The sequence below is a fragment of the Haplochromis burtoni genome, unplaced genomic scaffold (genome assembly GCF_018398535.1).
Source record: "Haplochromis burtoni strain Fernald_Lab_line unplaced genomic scaffold, NCSU_Asbu1 Contig_102, whole genome shotgun sequence".
Lineage (NCBI taxonomy): Eukaryota > Metazoa > Chordata > Actinopteri > Cichliformes > Cichlidae > Haplochromis > Haplochromis burtoni.
Genome location: NW_024582463.1, coordinates 1,986,820 through 1,998,634, shown reverse-complemented (window position 1 = coordinate 1,998,634; position 11,815 = coordinate 1,986,820). Strand labels below are relative to the sequence as shown.

Sequence of the window (11,815 nt, the reverse complement as noted above, 5' to 3'; positions counted from 1 at the left end):
GTGTGTGTGTGTGTGTGTGTGTGTGTGTGTGTGTGTGTGTGTGTGTGTGTGTGTGTGTGTGTGTGAGGGGGAGGGAGGGGTCACAGTAAGGCGAGGGGCTTCTTCCCCGAGGAACAGTGGGGCCACATGCATAGAAACAGTCGTTTAGTTAACGGCTTTCATTTTCCTAATTAAGATTTAGTGAATCCTGGTTTTCCATCTCTTTTTCTTTCCCCTCTTACCTCCCTCACCCCAGCATCTCTGCTCCCCATTACGTTTTCCGCTTCTTGCGCTACATCTGCACACATTCGCCCCGACACACGTCTCTTCCATATAAATATATCATTCACGCTATCAGTCTAACTGAACCATTGAAAATCATTGCAGAAATGTGCTGAATGTGTGTATTTCACCCAGAATGTCTGGCTAAACAAGATTACAAGAAGAGCGAGGGGTCAATCCTTACCCTCTGTGATATCCACTACTTGGTGTTTGTGTCGCAGCTGGGTGGTTGCCAACCGATTTACCCCCCCCCATGCCTCACCTCTGCTGAGGAGGAAATGGAACAAACAGCTTAAAACCTTTTCTACTAATCCCCCAACAATGGAATCTGCTGTTTTTATCGAGGGCGGAGATGGAAAAGATTTTAGGCAGTGGGGCTGAACCGCAGTTCTGAGCCCAGGTAAGCCTGGAGATTTGGTTCAATGGTCCAGTTAAAGCATTTGATTAGCTTCATTCCACCACAGTGCTCCATGACCGGGTGGATTTTTGTCCAGGTTACGTAGAAGCCAAGTGTGAAATCTTAACCTACAAATAATAAGGGGAAGGTTTCCAGCTGCTCTTTTGCAACTGGAAATCATTTGAGTATTAGAAGCAATGTCTGAAGCCGACTTTGTTTCTTTGCACAGAATTGTCCTCTGCAAAAGATCCTGCCAATCCAAATGTTGGAAGGTAGTCAAAAATTACCTCTTGCTTGAAGTGCTTCCTTGAAGCGAGTTTAGCACCTGACCTGTGGACAAGGTTGGAATAATTAAGCCTGGGTATTGTCTGAAGTTATCCTCTCTCACGCTTTTGGTCCTACTTCTGGAAACACTCCATTTGGTTCTTTCGTGCTCAACCGGATAATAGCGAGAACAGTTCAGGGCTGCTGCGCACATGTGAGAGCAGATTTGTTCACTCTGAGTCTAAATCATCTGAAGATGAGATTGCAGCTATATTACAAGCACAGGAAAGTAAAGTACTGAGTGCACTTGCTTGAAGAATCTCACAATTGTGTAGTATTCAGCTGGAACTCATTAAAACTCTGCATTAAGCAACAATTTCTCAGAAAAGTGACAAGCTATCAACCACTATCACTCTCCAAATAAAGGTCAGACATAAAACAATCGGATGCTTCCTGTTGAGAGGACGTAACACAGTAGACAGATCTTCACTGAGGTTTTATTGCCAGTGCGTCCACCCGTAACCTTACAGAATCTTGCTATGATACGACATCAACTGTTGTGGCTACTTGAAAAACCTTGTACTTAATCCAAGGTGAAAGATTTCACCATCCTTTATCAGACTTTCCTCCTCAAACTTAACTTCTCTGTCATGCATACAGCAGCCAGAGGGGTTGCACGAACCTGACGAACTTTGAGCAATGTCAGCGTCTCACAATCTTTGAGCAAGGAGTCAGGTTGAGATAATACAAGGAAATCAAACACGACTTAACTGGTTGCAGTGATTAAGTGATAAGAGCTCATCAAAAATATGCAGTTGCGAGTCAGAAAACACATTTTCCAAAGCAGATTTCCAATGGAATCGGTTTTGCGTGCATTTTTGTCAACAGGAAGAGCGAGAAGAGATTTGCTTCCATACAGAGAAGACTTATCTCAGAATGCAGTGATTACGCACCTCATCTTGCTTTCAACTGTTATTAATCAGGTATGCCACATGCATGTCATATTGGATATAATGTAATTAGGTGTAACTCTCAGCTGTCTGGTGTCCTCTCTCTCAGCGTTCACGTATTATAGCGTCAATCTTTCACCCCGTTCCTTTATTTCTTTCCAGGGTGTCATAAACACAACATGCATGATGCTTCCGAGAAACATAAACACATGTCGAGATGGTTCTCCTGTGGCTGCAGCTGAGGTGTTGCAACACAATGCTTGGCAGAGAAATCAAATCTGCCTTGCACCATCACAAACATGGTGGATGTGCTTGTTTTCAGCATTAATAAAAGCGTCTTAATCAGTGAAGCATTAGCACATGTTAGCAGGTTTGGGCGTTTTGTGTGTGTGTGTGTGTGTGTGTGTGTGTGTGTGTGTGTGTGTGTGTGCTGGGAGAACTGTGCGCTAACCTTCGCTGTGTTGTGGGTCAAAGATGTTCAAACAATGCTAACTTCTTCATTATTTATAGACAATACAGAAGCGCAATCTAGCAACAGCAAACACATGAATGAGTACGCATACACACACACACACACCATCCTAAATCTTAGGATTAAAGGGATAATGTCAGCTATTCAGTGAGTGTCCAGTATGTAGGTAGCATAACCATTGAGCTTAAATAAAATCATTTACCTCGTCCTTGAAATAACCATAAACATGCAGCTGTTCATCTGATGTCTTAGATTTAATGCCAATATGTCTAATCAGTGAACGCAATTGTTGCTAATCAGGCAGCGATGGCCCAGTACGCCTACTGCATTAGCCACTGAGTCAACTGTGACCCCTGGACATGTTTCCTCAAATAGTGACCTGAGTCTTTATTTCCCCAAAGTGAGTGTAACAGGCCTGTATTTGAAGCAGACTTTTTTTCTATAATAAATTCAGCTGGCTCAGTATATGAGATCATCTTAGAGATGATCTTGTTCCGATGTCCCGTTACTGAGGCTGTTATTACTGTCTGATTAATGACACAGTTTAGGCATTATGTGTCATTACTTAAGCAAGGTAGCATTAAACCCTCTGTGTACACTGATATGTGCATTAAACACAGCATAGAATTCTAAATGCTGATTAGCACTGTCTCCACCACTGACAGAGCATTACAGCAATCTGTGGTTTTTATTCGTGCAATGGAGTTAAAAATATAACTTTGATATATGTATATTCATCAAACACCAGTATTTAGATCAGTGATTACTTCACTGTGAAACTGATCACTGGTCATTCCAGAACAGAGCTCTGGCAGGGAAATTGTTCACAGTGCTAAAACAGCTACCCACTGCACTCATGGTGTCACAGCTTAGCCAGTCTAATATAAAGATAAATATCGACAAAACCTCAATTGACCAGAAAAGAAAACTGCAAAACATAGAACATCCAAACACATCATTTCAGTTAACTCAAACCCTCCATTTCTTAACATTTGAAGCGTTAGCACCTGAAACAACCGCAGGATGGGATTGCTTTCTGCTCTGAACTGGAGCTTTTATTTTCCAATCAAGCAATACCTGACTGGTAGCTTAAAAAATGAATAAATGGTTAGCTTAATGTTATGTAAAAAGAGATTAATTATCAACCCAAAGAACTGTTTTTGCGCATTCATTTTACTGAGAGTATGATGAAAGAACATTTTGAAATATAATTATACAGTATCATTTCCCTGATGGGAAAGATAAAGTATAATTACCCTGCACTGCACTAACCTAATTCCATACATATGATATTGTGGTAGATTGATTCAACAGCAGATGGTGCTATCAATTATTGAGCCTGTGAAGATGACTCAACCCCCAGTCGGATTAAGTAGATTACCCCAACATCAACTCCCTTATGTACACAGCATTATGCTGATCTAAAGATGAATAGCCCCTGACAGAACCGCCTCAGTCTATCTATCTATCTATCTATCTATCTATCTATCTATCTATCTATCTATCTATCTAGCTAGCTAGCTAGCTAGCTACCTACCTACCTACCTAGCTGGCTATCACTCAGTCTTAAGACTTTATTGTCCCCAGGGAGTATTGTGTATGTTTAATGTATACATTCTTTTGAATCTGACCTAAATATGCTACATGATGATTTCTCTGAGCATTGTCCCACTGCATACCATGATGGAGGCACTTCCAGTATATTCAGCGCTCCACCCAACACGATGCACGTCCCCTTAATCCCGTTAACCCACTCCAACTGTGTGGAGAGAGGAGAGACTAGAAGAGAGCCCGGGGCGAAGACGACATTGTACCCCTCCACCCCGCTGAGATCCAATTGAAGAAACAAGTGCTTGGTACAAAGTGAAGCTCCTTGGCTCGCTGGGACATTAATACATGACTAGTGTAAAAAAAGGGGGGGAAAAAAGAAGTCTCTGTGATCCATAGCGTTTAAATGTGAAATACAAGATTTTGAATCTGGGGGTGCAGAGGAGGAACCAAACGTTTGTGTAGGTGTTTATAGCTGCTCATGTTGTGAAACATCTTATCTACAGGTGAAGCAGCCAACAGATGTCTTTATAAATAATTTTATTATTTAGCAATGCCTGTATCTGTCTCTAGAATTACTTACAAGTTGTAAGAATCTATTAACAGCATTAACTACAGTAACTTCTTATTCACTATGAGCTACAAAACAGCCTTTTTCCATTGATGTTGTTACATTTTCTGCTACTCTCATAACAAGCACCACTGTTGCACCTCTTGCAGTACTCTACAAACTACTTTTGCTAATGTTCGTAGTCAACTTCCACATGACTGCTTTGAATTGTATCCAAAGCTTTTTAAAAATCGGACGCTAACCTTACCACCACCCCTTGCTTCAGAATTTCATCACAAAATGAGTGTGAAGTTTGTGTTTTTGTCATTTGTTTACTTGTAGACATGTACTGGGGTCATTGTTTGTTAGTGATAAAAAAGTGACCTCTAGAACGGTAAGACCTTTGTGCGCTAAGCTGTTCTTAACAACATGTTTTGATTCTCACCCAGCCCGATAAAGTAGTCTTAACCCAAAAGAGTGAGGGTGTGGGTGCACTGGGCATTGTTAGCTGCAGTTATAATGTCTACACATTTTACAGTATGAATAAATGTGCATTTTAAAGAGGAATGACATTCAAGTTATGTCACTATGGTAGATTTCACAGTAGATTTTTTTTTTATTGCAGAAGCACCCTTGTAAGTGGAGTCCCCAGTGCCGGAAGATAAACTGCTGTGGGTGGCTGATAGCGCAGAGATTTTAAATCCTTTACAGTAAACATTGCCGCAGCTTTTGACTGGCTCTGGTTGCCTCTGTTGGCTTTATAACTGCGCTGCAATGTGGGCCATAGCAGATGTGGAATATTCCCATTTCAGAGTTGCATTGCTCAAGTCCTTTCTGTGTCAAAGCATTCATTGTTTGAGGAAAGCTCTGGCTGTGCTGGAGTCAGATCTATAAAACTGTACAGAGTCCAGCTTTAGTGCTGAGCCTATTTTTATACTGTACCCAGAACTCAGCGCATTACACACTCTGTACAACATTCTTAATGCATTCAGCTCTAGGTACAGTGTAAAATGTTAAGTAAGGTAACAAAATCATTAAAGCAGCTAAAATGAGCAGTAGCTGGCTGCAGCATTTGACTTAATTACCGTCCTCCTTATGCACAGCTACACAGAGCTGCCACATGGCTGCTTGTTTACATTCGGGAATAGGTGGAAAATTTCTGTTTCCACCTTAATCTTAAGTGCATTCACATGGTGTTGGAGTCATCGGAAGAAATTAGTTCCTGAAATTTCACATCAAGGTGGAACAATCACTCGGAAAGCTGATGAAACTTCTACTGCAGAAATATAAGGAAGGAAGTTTGGTTAGAGGTAGAAAAATGTTGACCGTTGGTGCAAATTTACATACTGCAGGTAATAGGGAAGAGGGGCTGAGCGGGGGAATCCAATGACGATGTTAATGCACTTATTCTAAATATGGCAACTTAAAAGATAAAAGAGTCTGACTTTCAGTTTATACAACTTTCTTGTGCCAAATTAGATCTGCTTAAAAACTGCCTGGGAAATAAAAATAACCTCTTCTTTGGCTCAATTCACTTAAATTCATCGTCTGCAAGTATGCTGAAAAGTAAGATGACTGCATTATAAGCTTTTCACCCTCATTTACAGGAAAAATTACATTTCTGTCAGACTGTGTAAGATCACATTCAAATAATTACACCGCAGCCAGGACTGAAAGGATGAGAGATGGTGATTATGTAGTGGAAGCAGATTATTTCATTCAGCTGATTCAGTGGCTGATTACACAGTTTATATTGCAGTGTGGATCGCTGATGAAATAATTCTTTGGCTTTATGTGTCTGCAGTTATAAAAATCCTCAGTGTGATATGTTGAACATCATGTTAAAGGTTTATGTCGCATATCGCTCATATCTGCGATTCTTTTGGGGCCAAATGACTGATTTTTAAATGAAGTGTCATTACTTGCAGGAAAAAACACACCGCTCGCTTTAAATAGGCTTTTTCATGCTGAATGAATGAGTGATGAGTGAGTCTCCATTTACTGTAACATTCAAATTCATTTAACTGTAACAGCCTTTAAATGTGAGCTGGAAAATGAAGCACATGCGCTGCACTCAAATAGTATATTTGATCACGATGCCGTAAAATTGACTCTAACTGTGTTTTGTGCTCATTTAACTTTTAAAACATGGAAAGACTTACAAAATTGTTGCAGATATTACCTTTTCAGTGACTCCACACTCAAATACAGAACCAAACATATCACTTTAAAGCAGAATGCTATCTTCTGTCAAACACTTAAACGTGTCCAGTGATATTTTTGACCACTGGCAGAGCTGTGATCAAGTGCGTCAACATCTTATCTGCACTCTGCAGATCCACACGAATTTGCATGCTTGTTTTAAGGCTTTTCTTCTGATTTACTGTTGGTGGCTGTAATGTGCACTGTGTGCATAGTAATGAGCCATCAAGAAGACTGTAAATACAAGAAATGTCAGTTTGAAATACTGAAAGACTTAAAACACGATGTGTTTTAGTGAAGCTTGCTTAGTTTAAACCAGCCTCTCTCTCACACACTCTGACATCAATACCATAGCATGCAGAGGGGGATGTAGCTCAGTGGTAGAGCACGTGCTTCGCATGTATGAGGTCCTGGGTTCAATCCCCAGCATCTCCATTTCTTATCTTATCTATGTCAGCCTATATAACAACTAATGGCACAAAGTGTTTACCAGAATAGACAATAATTCCTGATGAAGGGGTGAATGACAAAGCAGCAGCAGCAGCGGCTCTCCTCAACTAAATCAAACCTCTTTTGTTTGAAATATATGAGCATTTAATTGACTTACCTGTCCTTTCATCTGAAATTTGTGATAAATGAGTGTGAAACATGGGTCACATGCAAAGTCCTCTCATCATATTCTCTGATTATGTTATCTGTCTCTATCGGCTGATCTCTATTGTCCATGCCAAATTTGCAAAATGAGAATAAGAGCGCAAAGAGAGTGAGGGTGGAACAAGGAGCAGGAACAAAGAGAAGGAGTAAATTGATCCTTGGCTGATGGAAATTGAAAACGCTTCGATGAAGAATGCCGTCTTAGCGTGCGAACACGATGCCATCGTGTCTATTAAACAAAGGACACGGTTCAATAATCAGCGCACGAGCAAGTTTTATTAATTTCATCAGGAAGGATGAACAGGTTTGTGCAGGGAAGGCGGGAGGGATGAATCCAGCTGGGTGTCTGCTCACATGACAACAGCTCCTTCATTTTAAAGATTTTGCAAGCCAAGACTGAAAGAAATTCAGAGGGGATTAAAAAGGGGGAGAGGAGGAGTGACAGGAGGACAGGAGGGAGGAGAAAGAGAGTGGCATCTGTCCCTCCCAAACATCTGCTCGTTGATTAGCAGGAGAGGAGAGGGGAGCAGAGGAGGACAGGAGAGGAGAAGAGGGTTTAAAGTTGGTTTGAGCGCTTAAAATAGCCATGGTGGAGTGGAGCACAGGAAATAAATCACACGTTCTTTAAATACTGCATGAGATTAGAAAATATATTATTGAAATGTGAGTCCCTTTTATGAAAAAAGTGCTTGTCTCTCATGGTGAGTAAAATACAGAGTGCAGCGTCTCATCCATGGCTAATGTCTTTCCTCCTACTGTACGTGTACACTAAAGCAAAAGCAGCCTGATGTGTGCGTACGTGTGGACCAAAATCTATTCATTGTCTCTGAATTGTTATGAAGTATCTTTTAAAAATGAGTCCTCTTGGCTACTCTTTAGCACAGAGAAGCTATCATTGCAGTGGAACCAAAATAAAATATCGGTGCTGTGATAAAATTAATCTTAGTGCATTACAGCGGGCTGGATTTTGACCTTTCTAACAAACGGCATCTTGGGATACATATGGCAGACAAACAGCAATGATGAGCCTCTGGGGGACACGTTGACACGCTGCTTTAATGGTCTAATATTAGATTTCTCCTTTAAAAACTGGCTGTATCCACAAATTTAGCTCCACTTACCTGCTGTCACACTGATAAATAACAGTTCCCCCCCCCCCCAAGAGCTGCACTTAATTGAATTGTGAAGACTCCATAAAGTGCACTGAAGTGTAGGGATGGGTACCGGTATCTGGTGCCATTATGGCACCGGTTCTGACATAAACGGTAGTAACCAGACCGAAAAGCAGCGCACATTTCAGTGCTTTATTTTCCTGAGATGTCATACACTTTGGATTCCAGCCAATCATTTTACCTTTTCAAGCGTAGTAGGCAGGCCCAGGTACGTGCGTTCTTTTAGAGCAAAGCTACAGATTAAAAATGCCGAAAGCAAAGCGGTCAAAGTCCGGCTGTACTTCACAGCAAAAGATGCAAACTCAGCAGCCTGCAACAAGTGCTTTAAGGTGATACTGTGCAAAGGAGGTAACTCCTCGAATCTGATGAAACACCTGGCGACGTATAGCATTTTGTTAAAAGCCGAGAAATGCGCCGTATTTGATAGGTTGCTGCGAGACCTCACACCGTGCACATCTACTGCGGTTCCCTGCAGTGTTGGGAAGGTTACTTTTAAAATGTATTCCATTACAGAATACAGAATACATGCCCCAAAATGTATTCTGTAACGTATTCGTTACGTTACTCAATGATAGTACCGTATTCTGAATACTTTGGATTACTTAATATATTATCATGCTGTTTACAACTACGTGAATGTACTATTGCTGTGATTTATTACTGTTACTGAAGGTCCGCGGCTCCGAACCGTAGTAAAGGGACCGCTGGCTAATATGGTGGGTTCTGTGTCAGGCTTGTAGCCGAAAAATAGCTTTACTTTGTTGTCTGGGTCAACTTTGCTTGCGAGAGACAGAGAGAGGCATTGAAAAACTGCTCCAACTGAACTTATTGTTCCCCAACACTGGTTGCCTGTTATCTGACCCGGAGTTAGCAACATCCCCCAAAAACCCGAAGAGGAGAGTCCTGGCCCCTAGCCCTGCCAGTGTAGCAGAAATGATGACGAATGATGATGCAGCAGCAGCCGTTCTTCTCTGGGTGAGTAGCTTAATGTTGTTCGTGTGTAATTTACGTTGAGTAGGCTAACCACGTTACTACATTAATGCATGTAAGGTGAACTAGCAAACATCATCATAGCTACATGCGGCTGTCTTCTTGTTTGATGGCAGATGCTCCCTTCACCCTGGCCAAAAAGGCTAAAATGACCAAAGAAAAAGTGGAAAACAGCTCAACATGAGAGGTTTTTGGACAAAGTTTGTGTTTTTTCCATTGTTTAAGCACTGCTTCCAGCCAAGAGTGATGCCATATATGCCCTATAGCTGCAGAAAAGGCTAACATTGTTATCTTTTTACAAAAAAAACAGCTGAACATGAGAGGTTTTGGACCAATTTTGTGTTCTCCATTCTTTAAGCACCGGTTCGAGCACCGTTTAAGCACCGGCACCGTTTCAAAAGTACCGGTTTGGTACTGGTATCGGATAAAACCTAAACGATACCCATCCCTACTGAAGTGCATGATGTTGTAAGTGTACTTCAGTTGTAACACTGAATACAGCTTCCACTAACTGCTGATGTTCAATATAATTGCTACAACTGCATTGTGATCACAGTTTATGTACCAGGAGATCAAGAACGAAAACATTTTTTAGACAATGTCAGAAAAACCCGCCCCCACCCCAACTGATTCTCTAAACAGGTAGTTCTCAGGGGTAAATTTAAGTCGACAGGGAGTTGAATACCTTTCTGCTCGGGGGCCGAATTGTGGAGAAACATGCAGAATAATCACGCAAAAATGTCAGAAAGGATTACATCAGCTTAGGCTCGCTCCTTTGAACACGTCCATCACAAAGACATCTCATCCCAAAGTTGGTTTCTTTGGAAATTAATTAAGAAGAAATCATCCATAAATAAACAGATGTTTTCCCACACCTTTTGCTGTTATTTGACAGCAGAGTGACGAGTGTTAGAGAAGCTAGAAGACTACAATAAACCTATTATAGTGGTGTCGTTGCTGCGGCTTAATAAACCAAATTGTCTCACTCTGCTGTTTCATAGATTTTAACATTACTGCTCTGATACTGACCTTATTTAAAAGTAGGTTTTTTAAGTAGTGTGTAAAAACGCTACAGCCTGTTCTTCATCTGCTTAGTGAATGGATGATTCCTTAATGGAAATTAGAATATATCTCCACTTCCGAAACTTCGACCTAGCTGGAATCAAAACAAGCTGCAGCACAAACTAACATGTGTTGGATGCTCCTGATCCACGCTAAAGCTCGCGTTCACCTGTTCATTTCCAGCCTGGATTCTGCCTCGTGCGCTCCTCTTTCACTCTAAATTACTTCGTTCTCATCCCAGGAGCATTAATTAGTGGTGTTATGTCATAGCCACTGGAGTGGCTCATGTACGCACAAGGTGTCCTTTTGCATCTGTGTCCTGACTCAACGGGTTATTGCGTTAGCGAGACAGAACTTCACCAACGAGGGAAAGCAAAATTAAGAAGTGAGCGAATGAAGAACAAAAAAAACCAAAAGACGTTGTCAAGCGCAAAGATCCCAACTGAACACAAATGTACATCACAAATGATGATGTGACAGACAAACCAAAACACAAAAAATGTGTCTGTCTGTGTACGCGTTTCCATTTGGAGAGTAAACAGAGACGGTTTCTAATCCACTGCAGTCTTCTAAAATCCTAACTGTACATCGTTGGATGTGAATGATGTAATCGTCTGCCCACTGAGTGACTGACATGTGGGTTGGAATAGGGAAGTGAGCAGCGGCGGAGTTCACAGAAAACAAACATTAAAGAATCATAAATTCCAGCATGAAAGCACAGACTGGCTGAAGTGGACACTTCACTTCATTGTTTTCAACACTCGGTTCTAATTCAGCTCTTTGCATGTTATAACTTTGCTCTTCTCAGCAGCTGGCTGATGGACCAACAACAGGACAGGCAAGACTGGCTCACAGTCTACCATATATGTACCACATATGTTTGATACCACCCCCATTAACAGTAACCACTCTGTTCTACCCCTGCTCAAGCGCAAAACAAGTCTTGGCACCATATAAATCCTGTAGCTTGTTCATCAAGGTACCGACAGTAAAGAAAACCTTTTGCCCAACAGGAAGACCCAGGTGGCATCTTACAAAAAATGATTATACAGAATCTAAACTCTCTTTTCATTCAGATAAACATGGCATCAGCACCAACATGCTGCCCAAAAGTGTTTTCTTTCACAAAAGCCTCCCTGCGCACGGTCTGCACCTGCTGCACGGTCGTAATGACTGAACTCAAAAGGGTCACAGGTTCTGACTTTGTTACCTTGAGTAAACTCATCAAGGAGCAAAAAAAGAAACTATTCTTGATGTGTTCTTACATAAGCTCATCTATTAATGATGCTTGTC

General features: G+C 41.3%; 1 non-coding gene across 1 annotated transcript; it reads left to right on the top strand.

The window, feature by feature from the left end:
- Window positions 1-7,007: 7,007 nt before the first annotated feature.
- Window positions 7,008-7,079, top strand: trnaa-cgc. Its single transcript has one exon. It is a non-coding gene; the product is annotated as a tRNA-Ala (tRNA).
- The last annotated feature ends 4,736 nt before the right edge of the window (window positions 7,080-11,815 follow it).